This window comes from Sceloporus occidentalis, unplaced genomic scaffold (assembly GCF_023333645.1).
Source record: "Sceloporus occidentalis isolate IW3139 unplaced genomic scaffold, rSceOcc1.0.p SCAF_2, whole genome shotgun sequence".
NCBI classification, from domain to species: domain Eukaryota; kingdom Metazoa; phylum Chordata; class Lepidosauria; order Squamata; family Phrynosomatidae; genus Sceloporus; species Sceloporus occidentalis.
This window is the reverse complement of record NW_028316982.1, coordinates 155,952,775-155,978,005: the sequence shown is the minus strand read 5'-3', so window position 1 is coordinate 155,978,005 and position 25,231 is coordinate 155,952,775. Positions and strand designations below refer to the sequence as shown.

At 40.9% G+C, this 25,231-nt stretch overlaps 1 long non-coding RNA gene across 2 annotated transcripts in view; it reads right to left on the bottom strand.

The window, feature by feature from the left end:
- Positions 1-25,231, bottom strand: part of LOC149319167 (uncharacterized) — a 95,560-nt gene that overhangs the window by 21,299 nt on the left and 49,030 nt on the right. The window contains exons 2-3 of one of the 2 annotated variants that reach the window (XR_016279848.1): positions 12,937-13,068; positions 1,361-1,678 (exon numbers count right to left, since the gene is read on the bottom strand). This is a non-coding gene — a long non-coding RNA (uncharacterized LOC149319167). Of the gene's footprint in view, positions 1-1,360; positions 1,679-12,936; positions 13,069-25,231 lie in introns of those variants that run through there. The other variant, XR_016279847.1, reaches the window with a different exon arrangement.

Sequence of the window (25,231 nt, the reverse complement as noted above, 5' to 3'; positions counted from 1 at the left end):
TGACTTAGGGTGATCCTCATATTGTCTAATTATGGGGAAAGGTCCGTTCTGACAAAATCCATTGTCTAACCTTAATTCCAACAAAAGAATATCCTGTATCTTTAAGTGTATCAATCCCTGGACCTTACCACACAGGGCTCCTGGGACGGGCTGAGAATGGTCCAAAAGGGGCTGGGAAGTTACAGAACTAGTGGGGGACGCATTTTACTGCACACAGAAGTCCCTCACACATTCCGTTCCCCTCTCTTCAGTTCCCATTCCATTCCAGAGGAGGCAGTTTTTGAGAACTGCTCTGAACAGTTCTCAAAAATCACATCCTCTGGAATGGAATGAGAATGGAAAGGAAGGGAACAGAACAAGTGAGAGACTTCTGTGTGCAGTAAAATGCATCCCCCAGTTCCCTACTCATTCCTGGCCCCTTCCGTTCCATTCTCAGCTTGTTCCATGAAGCTCCTGTGCAATAAGGTCTACAGTGTGCCAATCTCCTCATTTTGCATATTTTAGATAAGTCCTGGAATCTGGACAATGTGTGTGCAGAATTTTTCTTCTTTCTTTCTTTCTTTCTTTCTTTAGCAAACAGACCATGTAGCCCTGCATAATCATATCAATATACCATATAGACCTGCATTACAATAACAATGTTTCATATATTAAGTAAATAAATAAATATATGTCATGCATTCATAAGTGTGCCTGGCCTTTCTCTTGTTGTCAGTTTTTCAGAGACTGTGAGAGACAGGTTTATATTTGCACACATAAACACTTTTGAAGGTTAAGAGGTGATATGATAGCCCTGTTTAAATATTTGAAGGGATGTCATATTGAGGAGAGAGCAAGCTTGTTTTCTGCTGCTCCAGAGACTAGGACCCGGAACAATGGATGCAAACTACAGGAAGAGATTCCACCTCAACATTAGGAAGAACTTCCTGACAGTAAGGGCTGTTCAACAGTGGAACAAACTCCCTCGGAGCGTAGTGGAGTCTCCTTCCTTGGAGGTCTTTAAACAGAGGCTGGATGGCCATCTGTCAGGGATGCTTTGATCTGGATTTCCTGCATGGCAGGGGGTTGGACTGGATGGCCCTTGCAGTCTCTTCCAACTCTATGATTCTATGATTCTATGATCAGTTTTGCTAATTTTCTGCACAAAAGAGGATATTTCCTGCTTCCAAGTCTTAGATTCCCATTGGTTTAGATGGGAATATTAGTATACGTACATTTCAATGTGTACCAAAGTATTTACTGCCATGGCGTTCAAGCTATTTTCAAAGAGCTGTATGGAGAGCAATAGCCTTTTGCAAAGTTAGAAATGTTCATTATAAAATTCATTGAATAATTAAGCAAACAGTGACCTCTTTGTAGATATTTTGTGAACACAGAAGACTGTTAAATTCTGTGTGCTGAATTATTTATCATGAATGATTGAGACAGATTTAATAGTTCTTAATTTTAAGTGCTTTGGGTTAGGGAAACAGCTACATAAATCAGTCAATAGTGTTAATCCATTTTGAAGCAAACTGGATATTCCTGATTCATACACCTGTCACTTCCACATGTGCCTTGTTCTTCTTGACACTACTGCAGTTCCAGCGAGTTGATCTCAGGGTCCATTGGCACATTTAGCAGAAATGATGTTCTTCCTGGGCTGTAAAATTCTTCTTATGTTTCCTAGACTGCACATCTAAGGGAGGATGGGACACAGGTTTAGTTTATAGGTGGTTGTATACTGGAACCAGGGCTTGTAGGATCTGTGTAAGCAACTTCAAGTCATTTCCAAATTATGGTGACCTTCAAGCAAACCTATCATAGGAGTTTCTTTGCAAGATTTGTTCAGAGGTGATTTGCCATTGCTGCAAGTAAGTACTGCACTTCAAGACTCTCTCTCTCTCTCTCTCTCTCTCTCTCTCACACACACACACACACACACACAAGGCAAGGGTTTAATCTTCCCTGGAAGCACTGACTCCCTTCTAGTTTCTCATCCATGAAGCCTGTAGTATGAGTGCAAATAGTTATGCCTGAAGGAATTTTTTAAGTTCTTTGAGGTTGCATTGTTTTCCTTTGCTTTGTCATTTACATACTTCATTGCATTCAATTTATTCACAGTTCATATCAAAATCCATAATTTTGGCCCCAAAACTGCCCTCGACATGTGAGCAGTCCAAAGTGAGCCTCCATAGAAAAGAACTGACAAAAACCTGCTGTTTCCACACTTTCAATTTACGGACAATTTACAGATGGTGCTAAGGCCTTTATTGCAATAAATCCAAGTGTAAGCCTAGGATCCTTCCTGTTGTTAATATCGTACTTTAGAATAGAAAAAAATGTTCTTGCCCTCTGCAAAAGGATAATGAGAGCTTCTTACATGGCATTGTTGAAACTAAAAATTATTGAACATGCAAAAGGATCCAATAATTCTGTAGCTCAAAGAGAATTTGGTGTCAATAGAAAACTTGTAAGAGACCTGGGGGTGAGGAGGAGATGTTGCACAAATAAAATGCCAAAGTCAAAGAAAGTGCTACATGGCAAATCTGTGTATTTTGTTGAAATGAAAAAGGATCTGAATGCCTAGGTCACAGAATGCAGACAAAATGGGTACACTATGGCTTGATCTAGCATTTAGATAAGGCTGCTTCAGATGGTGAAAGAACAAAAACATTCAGCAAAATTCAGCATTGCACAGTTCAAAGCATCAGCTGGTTGGTGTATTGGGTTCATGAACTGCTATGGCTTATGCCTTCACCAGCAAACAAAGATCTCTCATAAACTGCCTAAAGAGTTAGATTAAAATGTCATTTTGTTCCATAGATTTATTATAAAGCAGAGTACACAAGAATGGCATTGATATGGCTAATATTGATAATATAGCTGAATCCCCAATGACTTCTGTTATGTCTAGTAATCAAACTGTAGCAAGCATTGGTGAAAAGACCATATTTGTGAAAACCATTGGTCATGAAAGGACTCATTTTACAGTTGTCCTAACTTGTCTGGCAGATGGCATAAAGCTGTGCCCAGTGATAATATTAAAAGAAAAACAGTGCCAAACATTTTAAAATTTTGGCAGGCATAACTGTTCGTGTTCACCCTAAAGGCTGGATGGATGAGGAGGACACTAAGTGGGGCTGCACAGTGTGTAAGATAGGCAGCCAGCTGCCTGGCTAAAAACATGCCCATTACTATTGTTGCAGGAAACATTCCATGTGCACATCACTCAGGATGACAAGGATGAAGCAAATAAAATGGTGACAAGGGCCTCAAACAGACAGCCCAAAAGGGCCACCATTGGGCCACGTTGGGGGTTGGGGACACATGCCCCAAACATGGCCTGAAACCACCCCAGGCATAGCTCTTTTCCAACGAGCCAGCCCAAAACTGGCCCAAAAAGGAGAGGGGAAAATCTGTTCCTTTTGGGCAGGCCAATTGGGGGCTGTGGCAGTGTCCTGAATCAGGGCTGGGCACATACAGCTGCTGTGGCTCTGATGCAAATGGGGCATCCCTTTTGGGCCATCTCTTTCACCCCAAGATTAGCAGTGATTTCAGGTGGTCTAAAATTGATGTTGCAACTGCTGGAAGTTTGTCTTAACAAGCCTTTCAAGAAGTGACTGTGCAAAATGTGGCAATAATGGATGTGTTCAGTTCCCAAATGCCTGCTGAAATCAGTCAAGCAAAGGGATTTACCTATGTGATGACTATTCAGCAGTGAGTTCAGTGTGTCTGATCTGCTGAACTGAAACAATTTATTTTTTAGCTCATTTTAAAAATCTTTTCAAAATATGTAACTGATAAAGCAGGCTCTATTTCCCCTCCAAATCACTTCAAAATGTTTCCCAAAGATTCAGATTCTCCATGCCCATAAAAAACATAAAAGCTACAATTCACAGCTAAACAGATTTAAAAACAAAAAAGCACCAGATATTACAGGTTGTTACATTACTTTTTAAAAGTAACTTCACCAGGCCCTCTTTAGCCCCATAAGTCACACATTACGGTGATTTTCTCTATAATGCAACTACTCTGTGCACAGCTTTGGATTTCCACATTTCAGCTCTTCCCATAATTGATACCCATGCAGGCTGGAATGTCTCATGATGAGGTTTAGAAGAATAGATACTGATCCTCCTTTTTCATCTTTTTGTATTCTTAAGAGGGGAAAACTATACTGTCAATATGCAATGGTGCATTTCAAAGTTTTATGTGTGGAAGTAGAGAGAGAGATATATGATCCCTTCCCCCAAGAAGCACCCAATCTCCCTAGCTCGATCACAGACCATCTTTTTAATAAGGGAGAGTTAATTCAGAGGGATGTATTGCTAGTGGACATTGTAGAAGAATAGGGCCCCAGGGAGCGTGCGGATTTAACCTTGTAACTTTTTATTTTGCCACAAAATAGACAGCAGGGCTGTCCAAAGGCATTCATAGAATATGTGTGCTTCCTTCGTCTTATATATAGCTTTAATACTCCAAGAAATAAAAATGCTGAACTGTGGCCCTATATCTCATTGTGCCTCTAAACTATCCTGAATTAAGGACAACAGATGTTCCACAGCATGAACAGCGGAAGCTTTCATCCGGCACAATCATAGAGCATTTCCATTAAAAGCTGAAATCTCAGCCCTAACCATGGCAGTCCCTTTGCTGCATGATTAATTAGTTTTATAGGTGGCACAGTGCATTAGGGAAGTGTCTGATAGCCCCAAGGTACATATTGTCTGCCCTTTATATGCTTGCCAACCTCTTTCTCTGTTTTTCTACTTTCCTTTCTTTATGCACACAAATTTCAAGCAGACATCATATTACTGGCAATTTCGTTTCCTTCCTTCCTTCCTTCCTTCCTTCCTTCCTTCTTTGGAAACATTTTGAAACATCATTTGTTCATTTATGGCACTGGATAAAAGCTTACCTAGGTAAGTGAAAAATGGATTACCCCTTTAGTTTACACCTGTGGGAACTTTTCTTCCCCTCCAAAACTGTAAGTGGCCAGACCAGCACTTCTTGTTTTGAAAAAAAGAAAGAACCTCATTAACCTAAAACAGGCTAAGGTGGAGAAAACAGTGTCAGATGCTCCTTGAAGATCATTACTGCCCAACTGGGGCAAAAAAAAATATGGGGAATCATAGGATAATAAAGCCAAAATGGTGTGGTGGTGGGAGTGTTGGGCTAGTACTCAGGAAACCAGGGTTCAAATCCTCACTCAGCCATGGTAAAACTGGTGTGGTATCCTCCCCTGTCTCTTTAGACTGAGGGGTTCGGTGTTCTTCACCATTTGTCAGCTAACCTGTATCTGTTTGAAGGTTCCCTCAGGCTTCAGAGGCTTAAATTTTGCGAAATGTCTTCCAAATCTGTAACAATGGAAACCCACTATGGGACCTTGGGGAAGTCCCACTCGCATAGCCTCACAAGACAGTGACCAATCTCCTCTGAATGAATCTTGCCAATGATGATTGGCCCCAATAAGCCACCACTGCTGTCTTTCCCCCCACTTTTGTTCCATGCCAAGGAAGGTCCACAGGATGTATGTTCAGTATTTAAAGAGTTCAGTTTTGAAAATGAATTGTCCATTTTTCAAAAAGTATTGAGACTTATTCTTGCAAAATTTGCATGTGGAGTTTTAACCAGCATTTTCTGCAGAGGAAACAGCATTTCTGTGAAGAAAATACTATTTTCTGTACAGAAAAGCCATGTAAAAATATTGTGCAGAATACGTCTCAAACTACAAAGATTCTTTTCAGTGCAAGATGGTGGTGGTGGTGGTGGTGATTATGGTAACTTCATTCTTTTATGTCCTGCCTTACCCCCAGTGATGGAACTCAGGAGTCTTCTTCTTCTTCCTTGCAAAGGAAGCGGGCTGTGCAACGACTAGAGCGCAACTGGCGAAGACACCAGCACTTAGCCGACAAGGCACTCCTAGACTCTCTTTTGAAGGCCTACGGAGTGGCAATAAGTGCAGCAAAGCATTCGTTCTATGCTGCACGTATTGCGTCCGCGGAGTCGCGTCCAGCAGAGCTGTTCAGGGTAGTGAGGGAGCTTACTCAACTGCCTCCCCCCCTGAACCCTATTTTGGAGCCATCTAAAGCCTGCTGTGACGAGTTTAACAACTTCTTCGCGGATAAAATCTCTCGGATAAGGTCTGATCTCAACGCCAGTATTTTTTCAGAATCTAGAGTAGAGGCGTCCAGAACTTCCGTGGACTCTGTTAAACTGGATCATTTTGAGTCTGTAAGTACTGAGGAAGTGGACAAGCATTAGGAAGACGACATGCTCTCTCAATCCCTGTCCTTCATGGCTGGCAGCTCAGGGGGGAACGGCTGTAACTACTATGTTATGCCGTATAATTAATTCATCTTTCGGGGAAGGGTGATTTCCATCCAGCTTAAAATCTGCAGTTGTAAAACCACTGCTAAAAAAGCCCTCCCTAGACCCCCTGATTCGCAATAACTATCGGCCTGTTTCGCTGCTGCCTTTTCTGGGGAAGGTGATCGAGAGAGCGGTTGCCTTCCAGCTTCAAGCGATCTTGGATGAAACAGATTTTCTAGACCCATTTCAAACCAGCTTCCGGGCGGGCTATGGAGTTGAGACCGCCATAGTCACCTTAGTCGATGATCTCTGTCTGGGCATGGACAGGGGAAGCATGTCCCTATTAGTGCTTTTGGACATCTCAGCGGCTTTCGATACCATCGACCATGGTATCCTTCTGGAACGCCTGAGGGAGTTAGGTATCGGGGGCAGTGAGCTCCACTGGTTCCGTTCCTACCTCTCAGGTAGATTCCAGATGGTGCAGCTGGGGGATTGTTGTTCCAATAAGAGGGTGCTTACATCTGGTGTCCCTCAAGGAGCAATCTTGTCCCCCATGCTATTTAACATTTACATGAAACCACTGGGAGAGATCATCCGGAGACACGGGGCGCGGTGTTATCAGTACGCTGATGACACCCAAATATGTTTCTCTGTGCCTCCGACTGATGCAGTGACTAGGGATGGCATCTCTCCTCTAAATGCTTGCTTGGAGTCAGTAATGGGCTGGATGAGGGAAAACAGACTCAGTTTGAATCCAGAGAAAACGGAAGTACTCGTGATAGGCTCCCCAGGCCCGGGGATGGATGTTTGTCCACCTGTCCTGAATGAGGTCACGCTCCCCCTGAAGTTCGCAGTCTGGGGGTGCTTCTGGACTCGTCGCTACACCTGACATCTCAGGTGGATGCGACGGTCAGGAGCACCTGTTATCAGCTTCGGCTGATACGTCAGCTGAAACCCTACCTGGGCCGAGGGGAACTTGAAACGGTGGTACATGCTCTGGTAACCTCTCAGTTGGACTTCTGTAATGCTCTCTACATGGGGCAACCCTTGTACCAAACCCGGAAGCTTCAATTAGTACAGAATATGGCAGCAAGGTTGGTCACTGGATGTTCCAGGACTAGCCATATAACACCTATTTTACAAGATCTACACTGGCTGCCCATTCGCTTCCAGGCGCAATACAAGGTGTTGGTTATTACCTCTAAAGACCAGGGTACTTGGAGGACCGCCTCTCCCCATATAATCTGCCCCGCACTCTCAGATCGGTCGGGAAGCATCTGTTGAGGGTTCCCAAGGCGAAATATATCTCGTCTTCGCAAAGGGCATTCTCCTTCTCGGCCCCGCAGACCTGGAACTCCCTTCCCGACGAGCTCCGCTCCGTCGCCTCTCTTGATCTTTTTAGGAAGAAACTAAAGACCTTTCTCTTCCGACAAGCTTTCCCCCATATGTCTTGATGTTATGCGGTTCTCCCCCCTGATATACAACTGTTTATCCAGCTAGTTTTTTTGTGTGTGTTTTAAGAGGTTGTATGTTTTATAGTTTTTTTAATTGCATTGGGATGTTTTTAACATGTTGTTGGTGATACTTGTTTGTTAAATGTTATATTGTATCACTTTTGTTGTACACCGCTGTGATCGAATTTGGAATAGCGGAATATAAATAAAATTTTATTTATTTATTATATATTCTTGCAAGGGTTTCCCAACGCTTGAGAAAAATGATTTTCAACCATTTTTCATTTAAAAAAATATTTTCCAGCTAATTTTCAACTTGAAATGGAGTAAAGTATGTATAAATATGTGTATTTTTACAATGTATATTTTGGCATATTTTACAATACAATGCATTAAAGATGCACATTTTACATAAAAATATCTATGAAATTAATATTTTATAGAATATGGGAAGAAAAATACATACTTATGGAAAAATTAATATCAAATGTGTTTTTTATGAAATATCTAGTGTAGCATACATGCAAATTTTAAGGTCGATTTTTTCCACCTTCGTCCCCAATAAATTAATGCAGAATTGAAATGGGACAGACATATGAATGGACAGATACTAAACTGACACAATTTGGCAGATTTGTCCATCTCTATGTACAGGTTTCTTTGAAATTGCAAAGAAAAATATCCTTTAAAATTAGGACTTGTGCTTTATATATATTAGAAGAGCTATTTTACATTTATGATTTGGATAAATTTTATTCTAACTATGTTTGGAAATTGGACATTGCTTTATGTGAGGTAGCCTGGTTTCATGGCACTTTAGCACTTTGAGAAAAACCAAAAGAAACAATGTTTGTAAAGGTTGGGGCACATCCTGACAAGTGTTCCAGGCATTTTTAAAAAATATTTTCCCCTAAAGGTTCAAACCTAGATAGCTAGTTCTAGCAATAATGACCCATTCTAGATGTTATATATCTATCAAAATGTTCACTTGTTCTACTAGGTTTAATTTGGCTGTTCAGACTGTCTGATAATCAGGACATAAATGTTTAACACTGGATGGCAGCTGATCTATTTGTAGCAAACTATGAATTCAACTTTTAATGAATTTGGATGATAGAAAAGCATAGAGTAAAATTTACATCTTTGAAGTTCACAGAAGATAGATGATTCATAATTTATTATCCGGCATCCATAAATGTGCAATTTGCTGTTTAGATTATGTACCTCTTCATTTGCTTAAGGTGTAATTCAGTTTTCTGGTGGCTTTTGGGAAATGCCGACTGAGAACTCCTCCCCTACATAAGTTGGATGTTCAGGTGAGTTCATCTGGTGGTGGTGGTTATGCTTATGACAGAGGTCATCAAGCAGCCATTCTGTAATCTGCACTGAATGATTGGTCCAGCGAGGGCTGTCATTTAATTTCACACAACCCGAAATAGTGGTGATGGTAAGAAATAAAGTTAGTAAGTGATTCACACACAGAATAGACTGGAGGCCCAGGACTGGCATCAGTGTGCTAGGATTGTGGGATCTGCCTAAGGATACTGGCTATTGACACCATCAGTATGACAATTGTTCATGGAAGTGTACAGCACCGAAGGGGAAGGAGGGCCCACTGGGCGTCACCCTGCTATTGGGTGTCACTTGGTGTGGTTGGAATACTCTCACAGCCCCCAGTGATACCACTGGCAAGGGTGAATCCTGTCTGAACAATTTCTATCAAGAAAACCCCATGATAAGTTGACTTAAGGGTCACCATAGATCAGAAATGAATTGAAGGCAAACAACAAGTGCAAAGCTATAAAAAGCACACTCAAAGGGAGAATAAATTCTGAGAGATTTTGTGGGGGGAAACAGTGCCAGGTGAGTCTCTGATGAAGACATTGCACAACATGGATTGCACCACTGAAAGGAAACTCCAAGATGGCATTCTTACCCTTAAGTAATGTTTGACAATAAGTATCAGGACTGGGAACTCCTTCTAGATGCTGTTGGACTATAACTTCCAGAAGCCCTGATCAGCAGAGTCAGTGTTGATGAATGCTGGTTACTATAGTCCAATAGCTTGTGGAGAGTTGCATGATTCCCAACCCTGGCATATGTGACTGAATAACAGGTGCTTAGTTGGGTGCTGTGTGTGTTAAGATAAAAACATTTTAAACAAATTTAAAAAAATACACATTCTCAATTTTCCCATGAGCATTGAGCACAGAGTATGTTGTGTTTGAAATCGAATGTGCCTAACCTACTTATAATGAACTGATAACTGCCAATTCTATATTGAGAAAGGTGGACTCCACAATTTAAAATTCAATCTGCAAGCTACAACTCATTTGAAATTTTAACCTTCTGCAACCATTTTCTCAATTTCTCTTTCTTCTTCTCTTAAAAATAAGAAAATGGCAGCAGCACAGTTTGCATTATCAACCTAAAGTTATAGACCATTGAACTGTAGGTCAGGACTGTGACTCCAAGGTTGATGGCACCATGTCCTTGCTTGCACAGATTTCTAATTAAGTATCATTTTATAGAATGTTGCTAACAGGGATAGGAGGTAAATTTGTTTCAAATATTAATGCAAACCTGCCTAATTTACGCTTCTCAAACAATATGTAAACTGAAATACAATTAATCCCTCTTCTCATTTTTCTGAATTTTGCAATATAGTTTGCCAATCAAAAACTGCATACAAGTATGTGTATATCAGAGGTACACACAAACAAACAACTATTAATGAAAGTAAGATAGATGACACATTATATTAGGGGAATTAGCTAACAGAAATTAGGAAGATTTGCTTACAGTTTTTGCTGCTGACTTTATAAAAAGTTAGGTGATCTAAAATAATTTTAAGTAAATAAATACATTCAGAAACTGATGTGGATATTGGATCGCTTGCACATGAAACTGGAAAAAAGAGGAATTGGAATTAACACATTCATCTGTAGCTAGATATAAGCCTACACATCTGCTCAAAAGCTAAAAATTTAAATCTGCACTTGTTTTATTTTTCACACATAAGAACAAATACAGTCATCCCTCCCCATTTGTGGGTTAGGCATTTGTGGATCTGATTATTTGCCACTGTCTCCACTGCTACCCTGTGCCACTTTTAACAGGGACTTCAATAACATGGGTATCACTGGGAGGAAATCAAACTGGCTGGTCTTGTCTGTGCATGCATTCCTTCATTCACAGGGGGTGGGACTGGGAACCGTGCAGAGGGAGAGTGTGTGCATTTGCGCATGGGCATAAGTGGGCAAATGGAAGGCGATGAGATGGGGAGCATGAGAAGGGAGAGCATGTGCATTCCATCACACACTCACATGGTGGGGTGGGGGGAAGGGGATGGGATGGATGTCCCCTTTCTTCTTGCTTTTAGTCCCTGTCCCATCCCCTCCCCTTCTCCCCTTTAGCCCAAATGAGTGAGGGAAAGAGGGAGGGAATGCAGGCATGATCAGGCCCAGTCACTATGCCACTACAGGTACATTTTTGTTTGTGTTAAATACAGTTTGGGGGGACCTAGAGATAGTCATGATTTTTCCTCTTTCACAGGGGTCCTGAGCCTGAAACCACCAGAAAAGTTGAGAGCCAAATGTAATTTCAAAAGTTTACCCCCTTCCCCCCCCCCCCCCCGGGCTATGATTATTTTTATACATTTTTCAATGATTTTCTGCATTCACTGTAGTTTTTGAACAGTAACAAAACCTTAGTAGAATAACAGCGGATTTTCTGCAAAATACACTGTTTTCTGTGCAAAGCCATTGTTTTAGTAGAAAACATTATGGTTTTCCTTCCCAGATGGACAATATTTCCTGCACAAATAAATTGTCTACAAAAAAGGTCTAAAATGCAAAATATGCTAGTTGATTATGAATAAGGACAAGAAAAACTGTAAGCATTTGTTAAATTCCTACCACAGAGATAGAAAGAGACATACACAAAACTAGATCCATACAACCATTACTTCACCCGCATGCACTCTCTAACCACAAAGGATAACAGGGCAAGCAAGTGGTTCCCACACCACTGGATATGTATATGAAGTTAATCCCAGCACAGTCATGGAAACCACTGGATGAACTTGGGCAAGTCACACTATCTCAGCCTTATTGGATGGCAATGGCAAATCCTCTCTGATCAAATCCTGACAAGAAAACTCTGTGATACGTTTGCCTGAGAGTTGTCATAAGTTGAAAATGACTTGAAGGCACATAGCAACAACAACAATCGATGATGCGTTTACTCATTATATGTCTTTAATTGGATATCTTAGTAACATACATGTGTTTGCATGAGTGTATGTGTGCCGTGTATTTAGAAGTCTTTCTTACTAATTGTTTCTGCTTTAAATGTTGCTGTTCTGGGCTGTGTGATCCCTGAGGACATTAAAGTCCAAACATATAATCAAGATGATTTATCCCAGTATTCACTTCGCTAAGACATATAACCAGATGTTAATGTAAAACGTCTATCTTTATTATAATCTGCTCAAACTCTTGCTGATTAGAACATGCCCAGATTGTGCTAGAAGATTTCAATTCATTCATTACACCAGGCTATTAACTTCATCATCTTTTAACCAGCCGTCTTACAAATTAGTTTTCTTTTCATCACAAACGCCATCGCTCACTCTCCTGTTATCCATACTAGAGATTCTAATGACAAGTCTCACTTCTCACAGTGCCAACAAGGTATGTTGTGTGGGTGTATGATTGGGTGCGTGTGCGTGCGATTATCTGTATAACTAATAAAAAAGCTTGTTTAAAACATCTCTCCAAATTACAGCATTGGATACACTTTTCAAAGAAAGGCACTGCAACTTTCGCTGAGCCAGAAAAACATTTGTTTCGGGGATGGTAAAATTTACTTTTCACAAAAGGAGCCTACAGTAATAATGCATTCAATTCTATTTCCCAGAATGCTTCTTAAGTATGTTAATAAAGTCTTTATTGTGTCTGCTTATAAAAGTCGCCACCATTTCCCATTAGAAAGTCTCTGTTTATTCATCAAACATTTACTGACAGTGACTGCTGGGAGCAAGCTCGGATTTCCACTCCATTACACGTTTGTGGCATAAAACACATTAATTATAGATATATTACAATATTCAACTCATTGAGGAAAAATTAGATGATCAAGGCTCATTTTCCTTGACAATAAGCAAGTTAATGAAAATACTAATTACCTGATGATGAAGTGGAGCCTCCAGGATTGAATGTTGAGCATCTGTAGAAGAGGCTGGTGAATCTAGTGCTGAATATTAAAGTCAGAAGCATGGAAAAACATAAACGATGGTTCACAAGGTCAGCAAGAGTTCCTTAATCACAAAAGAGGGGGTAGTTAGTTTACAGCAACAACCTTTATAGCTGGTAATGACTGGCAGGAGCCATGAACAAACATAATACTCCTTTACTAGAATTTACACTATGATCACAACTTTCTGGCCTTGCTGTAGTTTGAGGCCAAAGGGCTGATCAATATTTTCAGAAGGTGTGTATAGAACAATCTACTGTGGACTGGAGTATTCAAAGGCAAGTGGGGGGGGTGGAGATCATGTGGCTTCAGAAGCTCTTGCTCCCTCTGGAAACCTAACAGTATTTATCCCTGATATGTAACTTTTCTACATTCAGAAAAGTTTCAACATAAGACTTGATCCAGCCATTCGTTATCCTAAGTGCATTCTGAATCACAGTGGGACCATATGGTTTCTTTAGAACACATCAAGTAACAGTTTATGTTGTGCATATAATTATGTATAGAATGAATCCAAATTGTTACTCCAATATTTGCTTGAGGTCCCCTGCCGTCAAAAACATACCTTGGGACTCAGGTGAAGGCCCATTCCCCACTATATTTCTCCAGGAAAGCTTATCTATTGAAACCTTTCTTATATTGTGGCACCTGATAAAGTTGTTTATTTCAGGCTTTTCTTTCCTAAAATGGGATTCTTCTGTCCACTGCTTTGTATTTTTTTAAAGGTTGCTGTTTCCGTATTGTAATATGTGTTTTCTTCAGATTGCATAGGTTGCCCTGAGTTTATTTACAGTGAAAATTATGTCTGTGAAACCAATTTGGCCAATCCTCTATAACAAAAGAAGTTGGGCTGATTGAGACCAGTTAGTATGAGCTCTGCAGCAGGACAGACCAACCTAATATAGTTCTGGAGTGGATTGGCACAGTTTGAAGTGCTTCAGATCGATCTGGACATCTGCGTACTAAAAACAAGCAGGAAGAAATTAGACAGTGTTTCTCCACCATGATTGCAAAAGAAAAGCATGAAGGTGTTGTCATGCAGATGGAGAAGAAAACTGGGTTTTGCTCATTGACAGCTGTATTATGCATTCTGCAGGGAAAATTTCACCAGTACTCTCCAATCATAGTACTTATGTGGCAGGATTGTGTTATATCACCAGTTATCTCCCCTTTCATATGATAGTAGCAGATCATAAAAGAGCTGTGTGAAGATACATGGCTGTTAAGTGTCGTCTGAGTTGGTCTAAGTGGATTTTTGTTTGTTTTATTGAATAGCCTAATCTGATTGTCTGCGTCTCTTCCTTCTTAATTTGTCTGTTTAACAGGTTTCTGTGTTTTAAGTAGTGACACTACTGCCTAGTGTGGTTATTTTTTGATAATGTTGTTATTTAGATGTTAGATGGAAGGCAGATAATCCAAGCACCACAGAAAACACAGAGCATTGTCCGGGATCATTCTAAGATGAGAACAGATCCTTGCATTGATAACTGTCCACATTGTAAGCATCAAATAATTGTAAAGGAAAAAGAAAATCTGAATTTACAACACCAGTACCTTGATGTAACATTTTAAACAATAGCAGTAAACAGTGTTGCCCAGGACAGAAGAAAAGTCTGACCAGCCAGGCTTCAGGTGCAAGAACAAAGTTTGAGGAAAGCAACATTTCTCAATCCGCACACCCTGCCCTTGCAAAAGGCTTGGTTGGGCTATTCTTGGAAGAAATGGGATAGGGGGAGTATGGGGACATGAGAGGGAAGTTTCCAATGTGAGCCCAGGTCCATGCTTTCTCACCCTCCCCCATTTCTTTATTTTGAATCATTGAATCTCACCAATTGAGTGGGAAGCACTCTCTGTCTTCAGATATGTTGTCATATCATGACCATACATCTTAGTTAGGCAGAAGATCAGATTCATCATGAAAATCTTTGCAGAACCAGACATGCCCTGGCAGATCTGGGGTTAAAGTGATGCTGATCTGTCAACATTTCTGAATAGATTAAGGAAATCTGGATTCTTTAGTATAGTGCAGGATACAAAAATGGAGCATAGAATGATTTCTGGGCATGTTCCCTTCTTTGGAAATTCCTAAGCTTTGTAACACAAGTAAACACAATGCTATTTAAGAAAGGGTCAATAAGGAGTCAATTATGCCATAAATGCCACGGGTATCTCTGGCATTTAGATATCCAAGGATAGCTCTTTTGTATCCTGATAATGTTTCTCTGGCAACAGTGGTGCTCACATCTCGGAACCAGGTTGGGGATGAGGCCATGCCCAGCCCAGAAACTGCTCTGTTCTAATTAGATTTTATTTTATTTTATTTATATGTTGCCTTTTCCTCAGGCTGGGACCAAAATAATGCAGGATGTCAGTCTGAAACTCACTCTCAAATCCTATACCATTCCTTTCCTATCCTATGTCTCTCTTCTGGATGAAAGTCAAATACTTGGCAAGCAACACTAATGTGGACCAACAAAGTATGACAACAGTGGACAGATGTGATGCATCCTGTGATCAAAGTCCTCACTCCCAGAGTCCACTGTGGACTATACCTCTCCCTCATTGTCATACAACTTAATTTTGGTGGCAACCCTATCACATACAACACCTCCTTTGAAATGAACATTTTCTACTTGATTTAAAGGTGGAAGCCCCTGCTTTGTCACCGACATTTAGAGGTTCAGTTTTAGGCAAACCTGAGGGCCTCAAAATGGTCTTTGTCGCCACATCAGTCGTGTGTGTCAGGTTGTGGATTACTGTACAGAATATTGCCTAAATACCCAGTGGTACTGGTGCAGTTCATTTGCTCTTTCAGCTAGTGTCTAGTTGTAAAGTTTGTTTAGCTCAAAGTCTACCATATCTTTGCCTTCCTCATTTTATTTCAGATTCCTCATTGTAAAGAAAAAACAGAAAAAAGAGAACCCTTTTCCAGTTAGAGTACCAAAGGAGAGGGGATGTGTTTTTGATGCAGCTTTTCTCAGCAAGGTCAAAGCGTGACACATGATTACGTTAAGCACAAAGAAATTATCGATAGCCTGAAGCAAATTGTATGAAAGAGGGCTAAAAGCTTGTTCCTACTTGTATCTGAGAAAGCTTATCAACTGCTGAGACTCAACTGCAAGGTGACCACTAGGGATAGCCTGGAACAGATGGCAGATTTTCAGAGAAGTCCCTTTTGTTTTGTGGCAGATTATTAGGATGAGTTCCTGCCTTGACTACCATTAAAAATGTGGTAAGGTTAACCTTTGAATAAGATTTGGGCTGTAATCCTATCCACTTACCTTGGAAGAAGAACTCTTGAAGACAATTGGGACTTAATTCTAAAGAAAACAGGTCTAGGACTGAAAAGCATATGTACTTCACAGCTATTCAAATGGGGATCTCTCAGTGACTGACATTCCAGGCTATATGCTAATTCTGCCTGCATAGGTCATGAATTTGGCCACATGAGTAGGAGCTATATACATATGCCCGTATGTTGTTGTTGTGTGCCTTAAAGTCATTTTCCAATTCAGGCAACCCTGAAGCAAACCTATCTTGGGGTTTTCTTGGCATGTTTCTTCAAAGAGGGTTTGCTATTGCCATTCTCTGGGGCTGAGAGAGTGTGGTTTGCCCAAGTTCACCCAGTGGGTTTACATTTCTGAGCCAGGTTTTGAACCCTGGTCTCCTGAGTCATCATCCAGCACTAAAACCACTATATCAGGTTGGCTCAGTATGCCAGTAAATGTGTATAAAATACATTCACATCTGAGGGGATATTATTGGCCCACAACCACTGTTATTTTCTACGCAGTTATGTTGGTACATATAGAGGAGGCCTTCCCGCATTAGCACAAATGCAGCTCTTGGGGGCATGAGAAGAACAGGGCTATTCCCTATAGCTCCACAGCCCCTTCCACATTTGCATTGTGTAAGGGATAGGGATGGAGAGACTATCTGAAAATATTTGAAATTCAAAAAACATATTTTTAGTGTCCAGAAACCCTGACAAGAAGAATCCTAGACTAATAAGAATCTCCATAGTTTGGGACTTATTTGCTGCAAATTTTGCATGTGTTGGAGTTTTTTACACATTTTCTGCAAAGAAAATATTTCTACATGGAAATATTTCATGCACAAAAAAATGCTGTTTCTTTTATTATTCTGTAATTGGGGTGTTATTCTGCATAAAATTTTCATGCAGTTGTTTTGTACAGAAAATAGCATTTTCTATCCAGAAAATAATTTTTCGGTTCCTTAGGTAACACTGTTTCCTGCACAAAACAACCATATCTTGTGTAGAATAAGTCCTAAATTGTGAATAGGCTTTGAAAACTGCATGGTTTTAAAGTCTCTCTCTCTCAGCTGGAAGAAAATTGCTAAAATTACTAATTGTTTCCTTTGAGAAGAAAATTAGTGAAGAATTCCATCGCTAATTAAGGAGTTTGTCTGAATTTGTAAGAACAGGGGACCCCTCCTGGATCAAACCAAAAACCTATCCATTCCCGTATTTTGATCACACAGTAGCCAACCAAATACATCATGGTAGGCCCACAAGCAGTATATGAATAGAGCTGCATCCCCTGTCTCTCATTTCCCACATCATCTGATATACAGAGAGATACTGTCTGTGATACTGAAATTGATATGTAACCATTCTTGCAAGTAGCCACTGATAGCCCTGTTCTATAGGAATTTATCTTTGTTTTGTTATTGTTAACTGCCCTCTGGTCAATCTTGACTCATGGTGACCTTATGTATGACACATCTCCACGACTCCCTGTCCTCCACTGCTCTGCTTGGGTCTTGTAAATTCAGCTCCATGGCCTCCCTGATTGAGCCCATTCATCTGGCTTGTGGTCTTCCTCTCTTTCTACCACCTTCTACCCTTCCTAGCTTTATTGTCTTTTCCAGTGAGTCATGCCTTCTCATGATGTGGCCAAAGTACAACAGCATCAACTTAATAATCTTGGCTTCCAGGGAAAGATCAGACCTGATTTATTTGTCTGTCTTTTTGGCTGTCCACAGTATCCTCAGCATTGTTCTCCAGCACATCTCAAATGAGTTAATTTTCTTTTTCTCCTCTTCCTTCACTGTCCAGCTTTCACATTGGTACATGGTGGTGTGGAATACAATGGCTTTGACGATTCTAATTTTAAATTAGAGTTTATCTAATCTCCCTTTAAATCCATTTGCCTAAAATATTCCTGTGATCCCTACAATAATGATATATGATAGATTTCTGTTTTCAATCCCACATTACAGATGAAGAATTGAGGATGCTAGAAAATTTCCTGCCAGACGGTGCCATTTAACCCCTTCTGTTCTGCCAATAAATTCTGGTGAGATTTTTGAAAAGCAGCAACTAAGCCACTGATGCTACTGGTGATGATGATGGTGAGCTTTATTTATGCCATGCCTTTTTTCCAAAAAAGAGATTTAAAGCAGGGTAGGAAATATCCAAATATCAGTCTAGATTTTATTGAGTTTCTCTAGACTTAAACTTTCATTTAATACTTTGTTTCATATGACGTTGCAAGACTATCATCTAAATACAATGATTACTGCAAAATAAAGCAGTGCCATTGAGTCAAGTAGAACTTACATTAGTGTTAACTCACCACAGTTCAATGGGTCTTCTACTTGAGGCTAACAACTGGATTTAGGCCTTTGTTTTTGATTCTGTTATAGAAATTCACAAATTTGTGAAATTCACACACATATATATTTTAATACGTGCATTTATCAGTTTATATACTATGTTCATTTTTCTATAGATTTCAACTAATTTGCACATGTTTTCCCATTGACTAAAGCATGTTTATGATTAACAGCCAATTCTACTCATGTTAGCCATTTGCATTTTTAAATGAACATATAGTATGCTGCACTGTCTTCATTATCTTCAGGACACAAAGGCCAATTCAACTCTGGACTGTCTACATGTGGGAAGGGCATTTGCACAGCAAATCTGGGCCATCCCTTCCCGAAACTGAATTTTGAAAACCACACCATTAGCTCAGGATCTTTCCAGATAATCCAGAGCACTCCAGAGGACACCAAACAGCTGTTTACACAGTGTCTACCTGTGCCCTCACTGCCAGCACTTCTGGAGCAAGTCACCCCCCTGAGGTCACAACTAAGCACCCTGCCATGTGAACCACACTGAGTGACTCCTTTTCAACCCAAGAGGGAGCAACTCATGGCATTGGTGGCAAGCAGCACCCAGAACTTATGTGTAGACAACTGCCTGGTGTTACTCCAGAATGCCCAGTAATGGATGCAATTTGGGGCAACTTTAGGATCAGAGTATGCTGGGAGCAGCCTGGTATATTCTGCCCACCGTAGACCTGCCTAATGACAAGACTATTAAATCCAATGAAATGCTTTTCTACCCCAAAGATCCACCTTACAAATCAGCCACTTAGACATGACTAGAAAGCACTAAACTTGAATTGCAAACTTTTCCAATATTCAGAGTCCATGACCACAATTTTTCTCAGCTGTCACATCCAAGCAATTTAAAGGGATATACATTTGATATGCCCTGCACACAGTTTTGCATTGGGTATATTTTTCATTTTCAAATATTTTCTTCTTCTTCTTCTCATCACTGTAGACATATAAGGAAAAAGAGCTTCAGTGGAACTGAGAAAAAGCACCTGATTGATAGAAGGAGTTGCAAGCTAGTGGCAAACAGCTGTCACTTGGGAATAACTTTAGGCAGCTACCATGTGCCAGTTGCAGCATGTAAAGTGACCTAGCAGTACCTTTTAGACCCTTTACCACATCAGTTACCACCATACATCAAAGGTGATCATAGAAATAGTAACTTGGATGCTATGTAAGGTGGTGCTTTTCCAAAACACACAATCTGTGTAACAAATTTAACTTTTGTGCCAAGAAAAGTGGAATTCTGCAATGGATACTGAATATGCAAAAATAAGAGTTACAATAATGTACACATTAGAGGAGATTGTGTATAAAGCATGCATTTTAGGGGAAATTGCATTCTTTTTTTTTTTCTTCCATTTTTTTTAGGAATTGGGGACTAATAAGGAAACTAGGTGGAACAGATGTATGACCAGTGGTAGCTAGTGATTTCCTTGTCAGTGTGATGGTGAATATGTTCCAGACTTTAATCTGAGATTTGAAGAAGCTGAACTTTATCCATAAGATAGCATCTTTAGACTAGAAATCATAGCAGATTCACTGTTCTGCTGATATGGAAGCTACTGCCACCACCACAATGTAGGCCTGAATGTACACAAAACATTGGGATTCATCCCTCCCTTCTTACAACTCCCCTGAAGTATAAGGGTAGAACTTAAAGCAAGGGGGATCTTTGTTCCTCCAGGTGTTTTGGATTACAACTCCCCTAACTCTTTACCATTAGTCATGTTCTCTAGAGCTTCAGCAAATTGAAGTCCAAAATATTTGGAGGACAACATGCCTCCCATCTCTGGCTTAAAGGCTTCTTTGCTGGTCCTCCAGGAATTCTCAGGGTTCTTTAGTGCAATGCATTTAGTGATGCTCTTAGAAAGCTGCCAAAACTTGTCACATCCCAGAATATGAAATGCTCAGGAACAAGTTCTGTGTGAATATGTTCTTCGCATCATCAGCCATTCTCTTCAGTACACCCTGCCTCTATAACTTTGCTCCATTTGCAGTTTCTGCTTGCTCCCTGATCCTACCCACATTTTAACCAATAGAAAATTGCCAAAGGTAACCAAAAAAAATACAGATTTATATTTTAAATTCACAATTGTAGAATTTATGGAAATGAATGATCAGTTCCCATCAAATATTTATTTTAGCCTTCCAAATTACTAATCATATCAAATACCAATAAAGTTAGTTTAGTTTAGCCTTAGTAGTGTGTGCTTCAGGTGGGGTGGGGGGATTGATATGAGATGAATTCCCTTTGGAGTGCTAATTTCATTGAGGTTTGGGAGAAAAAGGATAATTTCAGTAAGAGAATGGTAGATAACCCTGTCCTAACACATGAACACACATGTCTTTGAAGGGGAGCAAAATTCTTGTTATTCAAATAAGCAGAGTCTCCTAATGTTAAAACAGAAGCTCTTCCTGAAGCAAAGATGTTTTGCTACACTAATCTCCAACCGTTTCTAATTCTTCAGAGGCCAAATGCCTATTGGTAGATATTTGTTCATGTGTTTTTTTTTCCCCTGACCTGAACATTTTTCTGTGATTTTTATCCCTCCAGCATGGTGTGCTACAGCACAGTTAAAAAGACTGTGGGGATACAAAGAAATGATTTCTACGGAGTCTGAAGTTAAATTTCAACATTTACCAAAAAATTAGATTAAAAAAAGAGGCCTTAAGAAGATAGTTTCTGAAGCAGGCTAACAGAGGATCACTTAAGTGCCTCCTTTAACAACAAAAGAAGGGGATACGCATATGTTTTTAAAATCTTTAAATGCTTCCTCAGCACCATCTTTACAGGGATCTAATGCCCCCAAGCTATCTTATACGGCATGCTTTAATTTGTTTTTAATATCAGATGTGCCCTATTGATTTCTTCTGTGTATGTTTTCATTCTAAATAATTCAGAGGCAGATCTCCCCTCTTCCCTATTATGGTCAATGACATGAGCAAAATTTTAAGATAATCAATTGAGTCCTGCCTGATGACTCCTACTGTTGATATCCCCTGAAATGAGGAAATAGGGAAGGCCAGGGGATAAAATGACATAACAGTCAATCATGGCAATCTGAAGATGTATCAACAGTGGTTTTGTGATGGAAGTCCAGATCCATAGTGAGGCTGTATAATGCCTGCTAATAGTACATGCTTTTTCCCCAGATGAGCAGTGAATATCTTTGTTTGATGTATTTTCCTAGCTTCCTTCAATCATGCACTTGAAACCATGCAATCATTTCCCTTCCATTATTTAACACCTCCATTCCCTGATGACAGTGTGCTAGAAATTCTACTTTTCTTTTTATCTGAGAATGTTTTCCTAAGTTTGCTCTAGTCATTCAAAAGGTAATCAACTATCCATGCCCTTACATTTTGCACCTGGTCCAGGTCCCTACACTATATGGGCATTCCTCAATTAATAAAGCCTCTGGGATCTTCTACTTGGGCAAAATAAAACAATGTCACCGTGTCCTCACAGCAACCTGTCTTCATGACACAGGGCCAAATCACCAATTCAAGTGCAGGCTGTCTTCATAACATAAGGCAGTTCCGCACTGAATCCACCCTATCCCTCCCTTAAACCAGCCTTTTAAAAACTTACACTTTGCTCCAGACTTTTCAGCAAACTTGGAAGGCTCCATAGTGAGGCCAGGTTGCTGTCTACACATGCATCACCACTGTGTCACCTGGCACCACCAATACTGACACGAGTCACTTATCTGAGGTCACAACAAGATTCCCGGCCATGAGACTGATGCTAAGAAACTCATTTCTGACTTCAAAAGGTAATGGTGGTACCAGACCACATAGCAGGGACACATGTGTACACAACCACTCAGCATTGATACAGAAAGTATAGGTAATGGGGGGTATGTCTGGGGCCAAAATATTCCAGGAACAGCCCAGCATATTTTGGCCAGCGTACACAAGCCCTATCGTAAATTCCTTTTTACAAAGACTTTTATGCTCTCTTTTCTTCCTCAACATTAGGAGGAACCTCCTGACAGTAAGAGCTGTTCGACAGTAGAATGCATTCCTTGAGAGTGTGGTGGAGTCTCCTTCTTTGGAGGTCTTTAAACAGAGGCTGGATGGCCATCTGTTGGGGATGCTTTGATTGTAATTTCCTGCATGGCAGGGGGTTGGACTGGATGGCCTTTGTGGTCTCTTCCAACTCTATGATTCTATGATTCATCCTCTGCTTAGTTCAAAGTTTTGTAGTAGCATTGGCACTGGGAAGATGGTGAAGGAGGGTTGGATAAACACAGGTTTTTGGTCTCATGTTGCAGCAGTATGTCTGGCAGTAAACAATGCAATAAAAGCTTGAGCTGGGAGAGAATGGAATTCTCCTCTAGCTGATCCCACTATAGCCATGTGTGCCTGCCTACAACTGTCAAAGAGAAAAGAGGAGACCAGATAAAGGTTCTTTCACCAGCTATATACATAGACCTGCAGGGGGGCAGGAAGGAAGCATTGGCTTACTTGTCTTGGTGCAATGAAACCTCCATTTTCTCTTGGAGGCTTGGGGAGGAAAGAATGATCAGCACACCCATTTAGCTTTTGCCTTAGTATTGCCTGGGTCTTTTCTCATGTCTTTGGTGCCCGTTACAAACGGGCCTGAAAGTGTGCGCTCCGCACGTGCTAGAGTTAGAAACGGGCGTCCTTTCCGGACGCCCCCAACCCTAGCACACGCAGAGCGTGCACAAAATGGCAGCGGCTGTTCCACATGGCTGCCACCATTACGATGTCACAACCGCGCCGGCTCTATACGGGCCGGCACGGAGTGACATTGTCACGCCATGCCAGGGCGAATAGTGCGGCCCTTCCCCGGCCGCAAAAGGAGCTCTGAAGGCTGTGCCCAGTGATGCAGAGGAGAAAGGGGCCAAGCGGCCCCTTTCTCCTCCTCCCCGCCGCCGCAGGGTGTCCTTGGGGCTTCAAGCCCCAAGTACACCCCTTTCCAGGCTGCGGGGAAAGGGCCTTTTGCTGCTTCCCCGCAGCCTGGAAAGCAACGGATCAGGGCCTCAGTGGCTGCCGCTCTGGCCACTGAGGCCCCGATCCGGCAGGGAAAGGGGCGGGTGCAGGCCGCCGCTTTTCAGCGGTCTGTAACCCGCCAAGGTTTCCATGGGAAATTCACCTGGTGTTCAAAAGGCCGTCGTGACCTCTTCACCTGGTATTCCAAAGGTCATCATGGCCACAGATATGAAAATATGGAGACCCCAAATAAATTACTAACAACTTGTAGCAGTAGCAGATGTTCCAGCCAGCTCAGTGGGAAGCTCTTGCAGATTCAGAGAAGCAAGTATGTTTTTTTAAAGATCAGTATAACGGTGTTACCCCTTGGTTCTCATGTGGAACATGCCAGTCATAATCCAGAGTGTTCACACGAGAACCAGGGTTTGGGACATGCATTGTCTGAACAGGACAAGGAGAAATGGGAGGAGCATGCAGATAGGGCATTTTACACATATACATCATTAGTTTTGAATTTAAAATTTTTTAAAAATTAAATTTACATTTAAAAAGTTGCTGAAACATATTGAAATGCTTTTCTTTTTTATGGTGAAGGGACCTATCCCCATTCTTCTCATGTTATTTGTATCTCTGCTATCAAAATTTCTGTTAAAGAAATAATATCCAGGAACACACTAACTTTGTTAACTGAGATATACCTGTAATCTTTCAGTTCTTGTTTCCAAGCAAACTGGAGCACAATCTTCATTGGCCATGATGGCCAAGGGGCAGTTGAAGTAATACTAGACCAACTAAAGCTGTACTGAATTAAAACCTCTAGTCTAAAAATGTTCTGGAGTTGTAGCTGTTTCCCTACGCTGGACAAGGTTCAGATCTGGCACACCTTGAGTCCTCCCTGATTCTACCCTCTTTCCACCCTTTGTGATTGGCACATCTTAGTCAGTACATAAATTCTGTTGCCAGATCACTCTGGGAATTATCACACCAGACATTTATGATGCTTAAATCGCCTGTAAAATGCTCCAGAAGCATGAAGGTGTGATAGCTGGTAGCACTTTTGAAGTGTGAGTTTCCCATTGTGAAAGCATTCGCAGAGCAGCCATTTCTTCAATAAGGGAAACTTCCGTTACGAAGAAATGGTTGCTGATGGGAGAGGGGAGGGGACATTTCAGTGACGCTTCAGAAGTGCGACCGGCTATCACATCTTTGTGCTTCTGGAGCATTTTGCCAGCATTTTAACCACTGTAAGCCTCCATGCGTTAATCCCCTCTGTAAGGGCATTTATGTTGGTCAAAGAAGATTATACCTAATTCTAACCCTTACAAGCAGTGCAGAGATTATCACATGGGGTAATCAGGGATTGCTCCCATCCTTAGCCCATCCTGAAGTCATCCTTATCGCATCTGTGCCTATCCCATCCTTCTCCCATCAGTGGCATCTATAATTGTATTCACGGGAGTTTCTGTTAACACAAAGTGACAGGGCCATGCCACCAATGATGGGAGAAGGACAGGATAAGCATGATGTCTGAAAATCTTATCACTATGGCACAATAAGGACAACTTCAGGACAGAATAATGACAAATATCACCTGTAAAACCTAATGTGATCGCGCC